Here is a 14,415-nt window from a genome sequence, read left to right on the forward strand (position 1 = left end):
TGGATTTTGTTGTGTTTACAGTATTTTTCAGCTTTCAAAATTTTGTAAATTGTTATGATTTCTTTTCTCATTCTACATAAATATTCACTTCATACCTAATTTCACATTAGTACTTTTGTATTAACTTCTTAATGAAAGGTCCCCAAACTGTACAAGCAAAACCTGAATCTGCTTCCAGTGGTAACTAACCCCTGATACTGTGAAATATTGTCGTATTTGTGGGGGTGAGTTCTTGAGCAATAATAAGATCATGTTGAGTAAATTCTCTTCTCGTTTTGGGGTTTCCATTTTTCTTCTCTTTACTCATGAAGACTGATTTCCGCATCTGTGAAATGTGACTTTAGTCTCATACTTTTACATTAAACTCTAACCTGTAGGAATAGTGATGAATTTTAGCCAGAGGTAGATCATTAATCATACTTGACTGATTGTATTAGCCAGGGTTCTCCAGAGAAAAAGAACAAATAGGAAATATATACATGGAAAGAGAGATTTATTTTAAGGAATTGGCCCATGCAATTGTGAAGGCTGGCAAGTCCCAAATCTGCAGGGTATGCTAGCAGGCTGGGCACCAAGAAGAGTTGGTGTTGCAGCTCAAGTCTGAAGGCAGACGGAGGAAGAACTTCCTTTTCCTCATGGAGTTGGTATTTTTGCTCTTCAGGCCTTAACCTGATAGAGGGAGGCCCACCCACATTATGGAGGGTAATAGAATGTTAATTCTATCTTAAAAATACCTTCACAGCAACATCGAGACTCATGTTTGACCAAATATCTGGGTCCCGTGGCCTAGCCAAGTTGGCACTGAAGAACACACAGTGAAGGCGGGGAAGCAATATTGCTACATTGACCTAAACCACGACATGAAAATACATATCCCATATTCTGTCCATTCGTCTGGAGGATGGATTCTATAAAATTGAGTGCAAAATTAATAAGTAAAGGACTGGATAAAGCAATCTTTACCCAGATGCCAGAAAAGTACACGAGGTCTTAGCTCTAGATACAGCGCATAAGAAAAATGTTGAGATTTGGCCAGGTTATAATGTTGGTGCAGTCCGTAGGAAGCACCTAGAAAAAAAAGATTACTCTGTATTGTATTTCTTTTAATCCCTTAGAGAATTCAAAAAAAAAAAAAAAAACCACAAAGATATAACCATGTGAATCAAGATCCCTTACAGTTTTAATATCCTATAACTCAATTTGATTTTATGAAATGAAATTTAGGAGAGATGGGGAGGAACTACTGAAACCAGAAGATTGGGTAATAACTCTAGATTAGGTGTGTTAATAGGATATGCTACCTTCTACCTCAGAGCCTATTAAAAAATTATTATCTAAAAATGACAGCTTTGAGAGGCAAAGGAGTTTTAAAATCAGACATTTATAGCTTATATAATAGTTCAAAATAGCTGATTCTCTAAACAATGTTTAAAAAAAACCGCTTTTCAGGTGACGCTTAGAAAGTGCTTGAGAAGTTAAACACAAAATAGCCACCCTTTATGATCTGAAACTTTAACATTTTGAAAACGGAACTCATGAGGTGAAAAACTTTTAGTTCAGGTTTCTTCTGACAAGCATCATTCTCTTTATGCCACTGTGCAATTTAATATGATACGTTGTCTATCAAATTGTCTATATGATACATCGTCTATCAAATCAGCCTCCAGACAACATTCTCTCCTGTTAGTCTCTAACTTGATTCCTCTCTGTGTTGTACTAAAAGCCTGCCTGCGCATCTCCTTTCACCTACACTTTATTCATTCTCTGGCTTATATGTCCTATTTCTTAATTCTAATCCAAATCTAATACCTCATTCAAAGGTCAGATCATGTCTTAACCCCTTAATAAATGAGTGCAAAACAGAGAATAATCAAGATAGTATTAAACCGTTCAATATTTGTAGCAGTGGTTTTCAAACCATGCTTTTGCAAAACACTAGTTTTCCTCAAGCTGATGTAAGATTTCTTAATACGAGACATTTTAACTGCTAACATTTTAATATTCGTAGTCTTTCCCCAATCTGCATATTTTTAATGTAATTAGTAGATAAAATTTTTGATGCTAAAGAATTTGTTCTATAAACTTAAACTAATTTTTAGTATCAGCTAGAATTCACCAGATGATAAAATGAATGTCAATAAATGAATATTAATGAAAATTAAAGAACTTATTTATTTTATCTTCTGGTGGGTATTAGTTGTCACTAAATTTTATGCAAGCATTCTCCTCTCTTGAAAGGAATATCTTTCACTGTAAATTAATACATCAATATTCTGATTATCCATCATATTGCCCAAAGAATAAGTTTCTGGTAGCCATATTGGCTCAAAGCGCACTAACAAATTGAGTTTCTGTATCTGATATTTTAGGTTTTTTGTTTGTTTGTTTGTTTGTTTTTGAGATGGAGTTTTGCTCTTGTTGCCCAGGCTGGAGTGCAATGGCACAATCTTAGCTCACGGCAACCTCCAACTCCTGGGTTCAAGCGATTCTCCTGCCTCAGCCTCTCAAGTGCCACCACGCCAGGCTAATTTTGTATTTTTAGTAGAGATGGGGTTACTCCATGTTGGTCAGGCTGGTCTCAAACTCCCAACCTCAGGTGATCCTCCCGCCTCAGCCTCCCAAATTGCTGGGATTACAGGCACGAGCCACTGCGCCAGGCCAACATTTTAGTATTAACCCTGAGCTTTGACATCTCCACCAAAGCATCACCATCACACAAGACCATGCAGAAACAGTCAGCCTTCCAACTTACCCTCATCACTCATTCTAGAAATGCAATGTGGATTTTGTGTTTATCCAATTGTAAGTTATTCAAATACATGGAGTATGACTTCCACTTCTTGTGTATCCTCCACACCACCTATCACATTACTGACATGCCAGAGACACTTAATAGATGTTTATGGTATTGTTATTTCTGCCATGGTATCCTCCAATGTTAGATCTACCAGTCTTCACCCAACTACCACCACCCACAAACCCATACACGTCTTCCCAACACCAATCCTAGCTGCTAATCTCTTGGTCAAAACCAAGGAGTAATTGGAGACTAATGTTTGGTTTTGTCCCCAAACCTCAACCCCCCAACCCTGCACTGGTCCCTTCAGTGTATACATTTGCTCTCCTAACTCTGAACTACTGAAAAAGAAGCAACAGAAAAAGATACCCTCACTCACTCTTTTCTGGCAGCTAAATTTCTAGAAACTCAAAGTGCACTGCCTGAAAGCCAGAATATCTGCATCAACAGCATTAGTAATGCTAACTACTTTTATGAGAGGCTTCATTTATATCGGGCATTGTACAAAGCACTTTACAAGAATCATCTTGTTTATTCTTCTTAATACACCTATGAAGTATGTTCTGTAACTTGAGGACTATTTTCCATAAATCCTACATTGGATCTGTTATGGAAAAGGAAACTAGGATTCCTAATGAGGCCTTGCAGTGGGGATGAGAAAGGAACAGCAGTCATGATGACTAAACCCCGGGCAGTCAAGAGAATGTCCCCAGGAGAGATAAATGATGACACCCAGGATCAAATACTCTTTGCCTCCTTACCTTACGGCTATTCAAGGAAAAGGAAAGATTTTGTGTATATGGGCTAAATGAACCTGAATTAACTGAGATTGTTTTCTTAATAGATAAATTAGACATTCATAATAGAAATTAACTCCAGTTACGGAAAAATAAACCTGTATTTCTTGCACAACTCTATTTGTGGACTCACATAATAATATCACCCCTCTGCTTCTGGAAAAAATAAAAAATAAAAAATCCTGAGATTCTAACATTAACATGCCTGTCCATGATCATACAGCTATTTATTGATGGTGTCCAGATTTAAAGTCATAAGGTCTGAATCCAGTCTTCCAGAAGGTATGCCCTTTCTGTGTATCTTCGGGTCATCAAGAAAAGGTGAAAATGTATTTAGCTCATAGCACTGTTTGATAAAAATCTAATTCAAAATACATATATAATTTTAAGTTTTCTAGCAGCCATAATTTAAAAAGTCAAAAGAAACAGGCAAAAATAACTCGTAACATATTCCTTTTTAAAAATAGGTATATAAAATATTACCAATTTAACATGTAAACAATATTTTTAAACTTTTAATAAACTATTTCACATTCTTTTTCAATATAAAGTCTTCAAAATCTGGCATGCATTTTATACTGACATACATCTCAATTCAGCTTAGCCACATTTCAAGTGCTCAAAAGCCACGTGTGGCCAGCGGCTACTGTATTGGTCAGTGCTGGCTTAAGTAAAAGAGTAAAGTGATGATACAAATTCATCAGAAGGGACACTGTATGGTCCCCACTCATGTTGTCCCCAGATAGTCATTCCATAGTGTGCAGCAGGAAGCACAGCCCTCCTGTCTGTCTTTCTCAGAACTTTACCTTTCTTTGAAAGAAAGCTCAGATTTTTCAGGAGTCGAACTTAACGTTTTCTTCCAGTATGACAACTTTCATTTTAAAAACGTCTCTCATTTTAGTTAACAGCTTTACTGAGGAATAACTGACATACAAAAACTTACTTTTATGTGGAGAGAAAAGTTTTATTTTGCCTTAGTAACTGTCCTTGGTTTTATTGATGATCTCAGTTAAGTCTTGCCACCTATAAGTTAGGTACCACTAGTGTTATTTTTCCAATGTCATAACATCAGGAAATTGAGGCTCAGACTATTGAGAGAACTTGTCCTAGGCAATTCACCTGGAAAGTTGGGGCATCTGAGTTCAAAACTAAATAGGCTGCCTCCACTTAGCATTCAGGAGAATCTATTTTTGTGTTATTGGGCCATAAAATGTGAGAAGCAGAGATGGGGAGGTGGGAGCATTTTAATATAATTACCTTGCAAAATAGAAGAAACAAAAATGCCTTTATGCAAATTTCTAGCTAATCAGTCAAATTAGCATAGCTTGTTATGCTTTCTATTGTTTTATATAATAATTTGGCAATTTGGCAGTTGCGTAAAAGGATATGTACCAATGATTCTGATAATAGATAATGCCTTTAGGTAATGCCTACTTACTTATATACACATTTGTTTGACCATTAGGTCTCTTATAACTTTAGTATTTGTAAACAATGAGCTTAATAATAATTTGACATGTTTGCTGAACACATCACAAAGTGAGAGTACTTTATAAAACAGAATAGTGTGAGATTTTTAGTGTTATGCTCTCATGATATATTCAAGCACTTTTGGAACTATACTGAAAGTTTTCATGGATGCGCTCCCCCGCTAAAGAGCAATTTCTGGAATATTTTAGAAATATGAGGGCTGCCAATATTTTTCCTCTAAAGATGTTCTTTCCCTCCTTGTAACCTGGTCACCACTGTCCACTATCACCTTTGTCACCATTAACTAATATGGAGAGAATCCCACACAAGCCTAAGTTGCATTCTTCCTAGATGCAGACATGCCTGAGCATTTCTGGAGAATGGATCAATCAGAGCCACAAGGAATCAGTTTGAGAAAATTAAAAATAGCCTCAGAGCAAAGAAAAGGGAAGCTTACTGTTTCATCTAATAAAAATGCCCCGGGTAAAGAGCGCAAGGAGTGACATAAAGCGAGTGTGTCTCATCTTGTTCTGTGACTTCCCCTCTTCCTCATAGGCTCTCTCTTCCTTCTATCTCTCTGGGAACCCGAGGGGAGGAGCCTTTGGCAGAAATATAAGACTGCTGCCTAGCTCAGAGGTCTGAGGGATACTGGGCACACGAATCAGCATTGCTTTTGAACTTTGAAAAACTATAGAACAAGAGTGGGATTTTTTCCCATTTGGAAATGAAACCAATACAGATCTAAGAAGTCAAAAAACTTGGTGAAGCCTTGGCATACCTAGAGCACCAGCACATCAGCAGTGACCAAGACCTCTCGACACAGAGCATTGCCCCAGTGACCTCAGCTGGCCTCAACAAGGCAGGAGCCGCCACCTCATGGCAACACATTGATGAGACACCTACATATACACAAACAAGCAACACGTGGCAGCCTGCATCTCCTAGAGTCCAGCTAAAGAAAGAAAAGGGTTTGTGTGGTGGCCGAGAAAACCATTTGAACACCTATGGGAATTTACAGGAACTCCCAGAAATCGTTGAGATAGGGACACCCGGAAGTGGCTGGAGATCCCACAAAGGCAGGTATACAATCAAAGAAATAATTTACATGACCACTGCTATGAGCCTAATTTTTTTCCTAGCTTTCTGTGGTCTGGGCATGGGTTATACCCTGACTCATTAAGCCCTATTATCACATTAACACTGTGCTAATCCCTCTACTGTTACTCAGACTCCAGCTCATCGTAAACGCTCAGTGATGCTCAATTAATCTTTCCTGACCACAAGAAGGAAAATTAACATGTCAGTGGAGGACAGGATGAGGAGGATAGGCCAAAGGAGAAGACTGTCTTAGGAGACGCTAGGAGAGGAATGGCAGTAGGACGAGTTATGGAATTGTGCTGGGGGACCCATCCTGCAGTGGCTGACTGCCACAGCTCCAGTGACCACGGGGGGTCTCAACCCTGGAGCTGGGAAAATAAATGCTGAATGGAAGCCTCCCCTTTAGTCAAGTCCTAAATTGAGAAGGAAGGAAGCAGAGATGATTGATATTCTTGCAATTAATTATTATCAATACAAGTTAGAACCAACAATCCCTCTAACAAATCAAAAATGTAGTAGGAATTTCATTGCTTTATCAGGAGGTTTTTTTGTCTTATGTTTGCTTTAATAGAAATTTCTCTCAGTTCCTCAATTCTGTAGCTGAGCAAAAAACGTCACACTATTTCAGAAATTCAAATTATTTTGCATAAACAAATAGGAAAATGATTCGTTTTTTCAAACTTCCCTAAACAAACAAGGGAGCTGCCAAAAACACTAGGAGCATTTGTCCACAAGAGGGCGCCAGAAGCTGACGGTTTCTGAGTTTGATGACAAAGTTAAAGGAGGAAAAACACCAAATAAAAAGCGATAGGTAAATGTATCTGGTTCACATGCTTGCCTTATGCTAATGCTTACATCGTATTGAACTCCCTTTAGAGATTCAGGATGTTAAATATGTAAATAGCAACCTCTGAGCAAGGGAGATAGTGGTATCATCCTATTGAAATTGCCTTGCGACAGTGGGGTTTTTTAAAATGAATTAATTTTAATAGGTTTTCCTCCACTTAAAGGGGAACTGGAAATGCCTTTTCAATTATTAGACTCATTGATACATGTCTGTTTATGCAATTGCCAAATTGTTACATAAAATAATAGAAAGCATAACAAGATATCTACCAAAGTATATCATTGTTAATTTGCTAAGCAATGCCAATCGTAAGGATTTGGATTTGAAATGAAGCTGCAATGTAGAATACAAACAGAAGATTTTAGAATATTCTATTATAAAAAGAGAGAGAAATAACATTGTTTTTAAAAGGGGGAGGAGACAATATGTGATAGCAAATTACGGTAGAAATAGATTTAATTTTTTTTTTTTTTTCAAAAAAGAAAAGGTCAATGTTATTGAGGAACTAAGAGCTCAACTATTTTCAGCAGGAACATGTGAAACTGATGACTGTGTGACAGGTGCACACCATGTAATTTTATTCATATTATTCAGTCTTTCACAAACGTATTTACTTTTATATGCAAATAAAAACTGTTAATGAGTTATATCATTTCATTGTATCTTATATTTCTCCTTTCAGCATTTAAAATTGTAACCCAAACACCACACCTTTTATTTTATTTATTTATTTAACTATCTATTTGCTTACTTCTAGAGACAGAGTCTGACTCCGTCACCCAGGCTGGTCTTGATCTCCTGGCCTCACTATGTTGCCCAGGCTGATCTTGAACTCGTGGCCTCAAGTGATCCTCCCACCTCAGCCTTCCAAAGCACTGGGATTACCAGCATAAGCCACCTCACCCAGCCTACACCCTTTATTATGGAAGGGTAGGGTAGTATACTTGATAATCCTAGAGTCTTGTGGGCCAGTCAAGCAGACAGACAGAATTTAAAAGAATAAACAAATAGCTTAGATTGGAGCAACATGTTCAACCTCTATATAATCCACAGAACAGTGGAATCTTGGAGTGGATTCTCTCTTTAATTCATCTCTTAGTGTATTAGTTTTCTGTTGCCACATAATTAGTTATCTCAATACACGTGGCTTAAACCAACACAGATTTATTATCTCAGTTTCTTTGGGTGAGGAATTCAGGAGAATCTTAGCCGGTGTTGGCTCAGCGTTTCTCATAAGGTTGCAGTCAAGATACCAGCCCAGGCTTAGTCATCTGAAGGCTTGAGTGAGAGGAAAGGATACACCTCCAAGATTGCTCACTCGGAGGGGGGTCTCAGTTCCTCACCTATGGACCTCTCCACAGAGCTGCCTGAGAATCCTCACAACATGGCAGCTTTCTTCTTCATGATTGAGTGGTCCAAGGACCACATGTCTTTCACGATCTAGCCTCAGGAGACAAACTCCATCATTTCCACAATATCCTGTTGGTTACACAGGTCAGCCCTTTTCAGTGTTGGAGGAGACTATATAAGAACATGAATACCAGGAGGCTACAATCCTTGAGGGCCATCTTGATGTCTGGTGCCACACCTAGCTCCTCCAGTGTTCAAGATATTTATGGCATCCCCATATGGCCAACATAAATGTAGGCAGAAAAATATCTTTGCCAAAGGGCTTTTCTATCTCCTTCCTCCCACAACCTCTACAACCCTCTTCAGATCCCTTTTTTCCTTGCCCTCATCTCCTTCAACCAAACTCCATGAGTCAGTCATCTGGTCCTTCCTTGTTCAGCTCCTTCACATTCCATTGCCAAGTTGTTGCAGAGATTTTCAGTTGCTGAAGGCAGAAGAGAGAAGAGAAAAAAATCTTCATTTAGGTCAGTCTTTTACCTTTTTGGTATAAGGCCATTAGCTTCTTCATACTACAAAAATCAACACATATTAGTATATCGTTTGCACTTTATTGTACTGAAGAATATCTGTCTCCTTTTTGAGTCAAATTCACCACAGCTCTGTTTACTTGCTCTCAATAGGAGTCAGTCTTCACATGAGACATGTGGTGGGGAGATGAGGGGAGGGGAATCAGAAATCCATATTGCTACACAACAATTACAATCCACAAATTACTTGTAAATTATTCCTTTGGTATACATCTTGTCTAATAAAATATAACCTTGCAAATGTAAACAGTGACTACATAGAAGAAGGTTAGAGATTCGTTGAAGAGGGGGAGTCTTTGAAATGAATCAAGGAAGAGAATACCATGGGGTCTCCCTTCACCTACACGAGGGAACAGGGGTGTGTTTCCCTAAAAGCAAGCCAAGGAAAGGGGACCCTAAGAGGACCACTCAGAGATGAAAGTTTTCTCCAAGAGGTAGTTCACTCCTTAGGTGGAAGTTTGCTGAGTGGCAAAACTACGTAGGCAAATTGATGAGAGTATTTGGGGAAGCTCTGACATGTCTCAGGCATTTCTCCATGCATGAAGAGACAGACTGGGACTCTAAAGGAATCTGTAAGCAGGAGACCGCTGGAACAGTCCATAATGGTAGGGCAAGGACAGAGACTGACAGGCAAAATGGCCAGCGTTTAGCTGGCCCCAGATGCACGAATTTTCCCATTTTCCATCATTCTACCTGCTCTGGGAAGAAAACTGCGTGAGTCTAGCAGGGTAAGAACTGAGGTAGGGAGATTGGAAAGCATCAGCCAGTAAGAGCATTACAAACACCAGGAAACTACAGTGCAAAGATCCCTGTGGGTGGAGAGGAAGGCAGAGAACACACAAAATCATCCCACAAAAGAGAACTAGTGATGGACACCTGCCAAAGTAAAGAGTAATCAGCATTGGTAAAATAGCCTCAGGCTAGACACAGTGGCTCATGCCCATAATCCCAGCACTTTGGGAGGCCGAGGCAGGTGGGTCACTTGAGGTCAGGAGTTCGAGACCAGCCTGGCCAACATGGTGAAGCCCCATCTCTACTAAAAATACAAAAAATTAGCCAGGCAGTGGCACATGCCCATAATACCAGCTACTCAGGAGGCTGAGGCAGAAGAATCACTTGAACCCAAGAGGCAGACGTTGCAGTGAGCCGAGATTGTGCCACTGCACTCCAGCCTGGGTGACAGTGCAAGAGTTCGTCTCAAAAAAAAAAAAAAAAAACAAAAAGAACGGAACGAAGGGAGGGAGGGAGGGAGAAAGAGAGAGAGAGAGAGAGAGAAAGAAAAGAAAGACAGCCCCAGAAAAAAAAAGAATAATACCCAGTAATAACTAATCCCGTAAAAATATCCAGTAACACCTAACAATTACTGAGTAAATGCTTTACATAAATCAATTATATGATCCTCAGGACCATAAGTCATTATTTTAAAAGTCATTATTGGGATTGTGAGGAAGGGACACTGTGGAGACACATAACCAAGGTGACCAAGGTAGTGGGTGGTAGGGGCGCCGACCCCAAGTCTCTCACTCCAGAGTTCATGATCTTAACCCCCTTTTACTGCCTCCTTTTTAACCCCTTTACCTCTCATCACACCCCTGCCCCCGCCCTGGACGCTGGAAGAGCCAGGAACAGCATAGTGAGCTGGAACTAAGGAGAGAGAAAGAAGAGTTAACACCTCCCCTGTCCCCACCCACATCACTAATTCCTAAAACAGGGTCCAGCTGGAGGCTGAGGCAGGAGAACGGCGTGAACCCCGGAGGCGGAGGTTGCGGTGAGTGAGATCACACCACTGCACTCCACCCTGAGCGATAGAGCGAGACTCCGTCTCAACAACAACCACCACCAAAAAAAAAAAAAAAAAACAGAGTCCATGCCAAGCCTAAAGGGAAAAATTTTTAAACTGAAGGCAAGATTAGAATACTGGCTTAGAATGGACTTTTTTTTATTTTTTTTATTTTTATTTACTTTTTTTTTTTTGAGACAGAGTCTTGCTCTGTCGCCCAGGCTGGAGTGCAGTGGCGCAATCTCGGCTCACTGCAAGCTCCGCCACCCGGGTTCACGCCATTCTCCTGCCTCAGCCTCTCCGAGTAGCTGGGACTACAGGCGCCCGTCACCACGCCCGGCTAATTTTTTATATTTTTAGTAGAGACGGGGTTTCACCGTGGTCTCGATCTCCTGACCTCGTGATTTGCCCGCCTCGGCCTCCCAAAGTGCTGGGATTACAAGCGTGAGCCACCGCGCCCGGCCAGAATGGACTTTTAAACACTTGTTGGCCGGGCGCAGTAGCTTACGCCTGTAATCCCAGCACTTGGGGAGGCTAAAGCGGGTGGATCACCTGAGGTCGGGAGTTTGAGACCAGCCTGGCCAACATGGTGAAACTGCGTCTCTACTAAAAATACAAAAAATTAGCTGGGCATGGTGGCATATGCCTGTAGTCCCAGCTACTCAGGAGGCTGAGGCAGAATCGCTTTGAACCTGGGAGGTGGACGTTGCAGTGAGTTGAGATCGTGCCACTGGACTCCAGCCTGGACAATAGAGCGAGACTCCATCTCAAAAAAAAAAAAAAAAAGTAAATAAATAAACACTGTTAATGACTGACAAACTAAGAGATCTGTTTAAAAAATGCTGTCAAATAGTGGGAAAGGGGAAGTCGAAACCTCAGGTTGATATATAGTGGTGGAAAAACAAAGCTATTTTCTGATTGTATACTACGGAATCCAGATCATTCAATAAATGCTGCTTTTAGTAGCTTTTTATAGCTGCTTTTAGTAGTTTGAAACTGACAAAGTTGTGCTTATCCTTCTGCCATGCAGATCAAGAGAATTAACTCACCCATGTGTGGACAACATTAATTTTATTCATAAATTTATTAAAATGTAAGTCTGGAAGGACCTTGAGAAATATCTATTCTCCTTTCAAAAAACTGTGTTAAGTCTAAGCAATAATGAAAAATAATTGGGCACACAATGTAAATGAAATATAAAGGAAAAATGATTATTGTTTTCAAAGACTAATTGAATCATGACTTAATAACAAAAGAAAAAACTAATAGGATATTTATTTGCATGTTTTTTCAAAAACTCACAACTCAGAAAATTTACAACTTTAAAAATTTTTCTTATTAATTGATTCGTCTTTTTACTTTAATACTGGCAGTACAATAAATGACTCAAAACAGTCAAAGCTGTAGGATACTCAGTAAAATAGTCTAACTTCCACAAACCACAACTTAGAGTTTGAAGGAAGTTAGACAAATAACCCTTATTTTTCTTCTATCCCCAGATATAAATCATTCTTGAAAAAAAACAGATTTTCTAAAGACATCTGTTTTTCTAGCAGGTTACACATCTAAAACTCTCTCAACAGTTATTGGGGAAAAAAATGTCAAAAACATTGATATTTTGTACCAGATGATTGCCTAAATGACTTCCCTAAGATATTTTACATATAAAAGAAGTCTCAAGAAAAAAAAAAAAAAAACCCTGTTAGAAAACCTAAGTTGTCTACACAGTCTTCAAAGTTCACTAATCTTGGAAAGGAGGTAATCTCCAGATTAGAAAAGAAACCATTTCAAGGAGCTGAAACTCTAAACAATGGTTCAGTCTGGGGTTTGTAATTGTGCTCACAGAGGGCACAAAAATAACCATTACCTCATTTTGCTTCCTTCCTGACCTATTGTAATTTTCAAGGGTAATATACTTTTTAAAAATTAATTTTATCACCATCTCCATTTTTAATTGAGGATAAAATTAAAGGGAAAGAATTCCAACTTTTTGACTAACAGCAATAAATGTTAGGCCATACCTCCAGAAATTCTGAGTTGTAATGCATCTTGGGTTAAAACTATTAGTTTTTTTTTTTTTTTTTTTTTTTTGAGATGGGGTTTTGCTCTTTTTGCCCAGACTGGAGTGCAATGGCACGATCTCGGCTCATGGCAACCTCTGCCTCCCAGGTTCAAGCGATTCTCCTGCCTCAGCCTCCCGAGTAGCTGGGATTACAGGCATGCATCACCAACGCCCAGCTAATTTTGTATTTTTAGTAGAGACGGGGTTTCTCCATGTTGAGTCTGGTCTCGAACTCCTGACCTCAGGTGATCCGCCCGCCTTGGCCTCCCAAAGTGCTGGGATTACAGGCGTGTGCCACCGGGCCTGGCTAGTATTTTTTAAATAGTCTCCCTAGGATGAGAACCACTGCTCTGGTTCATTTGTATATACAGGTATGCCTTGTTAAGACCTTATGTCCAAACCTAAAGAGTAGGCAGATGCAAACCTCCAGCTATACCTACATGCAGAGTCTGCCTTATGTGTTCAACATTCCCATAATTCTGCAACTACACTGTTCCTGGTCATTCGCTGTAGTTTTCCAAGTATTATAACACGTCTTAACTGTGAATCTAAATGAGTCCTAAATGGAATTTACAAGCTGTTTTTTAAACCATTAAACATATTAGGTGCCTAGACACTGTGCATTCATTGAGCCTTTGCTAAAACTGAAATTAGGGCATTGTTTTTACTTCAGATGACCCTTATTACAAATTTATTTAGTATTCATTGGAACGGCATTTTTTGGAATGACATTTGTATTTAAATGCATGTATATTTATTTCTATAGATATTCCATTAATTCAGTCTTTGTTAAAAATTAGTTGATACTTCCTCAATTGCCTTATTTGGGTGGAGATGAGTCCTCCCTTCTTTCAGAAGATCCCCGAAGCTGGCCTGATCGAGAGTTCTGGGTACATAAGGCAAAGTCTATGGTCTCATTTTGCCATACAAGCCAATCATCATTATTGCAACTGAATCCTCACTTGGTGAGAAAAATCAGGAAAATGTTCATTCTCCAATTATAATGTGGCATAAAAAACTGCACAATAATGGCCAAGATAGACATGGAAGCTAGATAGGAAAAATCATTTTCCATTTTTAAAATGTAAGGGTGTCTTTTCAACCAGCAAGGCCATCTAGTCTTTTATCTAACTGCTGATGTTAAAAATAAATATCGGTATTTATGCATTTTTATTCAACAAGAATAACAGTTATTATTTAACTAGCATTTATATTACCATTCATTTATTTTCTCATTCTCATGGCAAATCTACGAGACCAAAAAAAAAAAGACAGGCAAGCTGGAGCTTAGAAATATTTAGCGATTTTTTTCAGTGTGAAATAGCAAAATGATGGCAAAAGCAAGACCAAATTTTGAATCACTTTTTTTTTTGTTTGTTTCAGACAGATTCTTGCTCTGTCATCCAGACTGGAGTGCAGTGGTATGATCTTGGCTCACTGCAACCACTGTCCCCCAGGTTCAAGCAATTCTCCTGACTCATCCTCCCAAGTAGCTGGGACTACAGGCACCAGCCACCACGCCAGGCTAATCCTTGGCCTCCCAAAGTGCTGGGATTGCAGGCATGAGGCACCATGCCTGGCCTTGAAACTCTTAATTCTTACTTTATCTCTAATATAAATGTTAGTA

General features: G+C 39.2%; 1 long non-coding RNA gene across 1 annotated transcript in view; it reads right to left on the minus strand.

The window, feature by feature from the left end:
* Window positions 1-7,723: 7,723 nt before the first annotated feature.
* The window catches only part of LOC131383793 (uncharacterized), a 125,590-nt gene continuing 118,898 nt past the window's right edge, over window positions 7,724-14,415 (minus strand). The window contains exon 4 of the long non-coding RNA XR_009214077.1: window positions 7,724-8,843. This is a non-coding gene — a long non-coding RNA (uncharacterized LOC131383793). The remainder of the gene's footprint in view (window positions 8,844-14,415) is intronic.

The sequence above is a fragment of the Hylobates moloch genome, unplaced genomic scaffold (genome assembly GCF_009828535.3).
Source record: "Hylobates moloch isolate HMO894 unplaced genomic scaffold, HMol_V3 SCAFFOLD_6, whole genome shotgun sequence".
Classification (NCBI taxonomy): Eukaryota; Metazoa; Chordata; class Mammalia; order Primates; family Hylobatidae; genus Hylobates; species Hylobates moloch.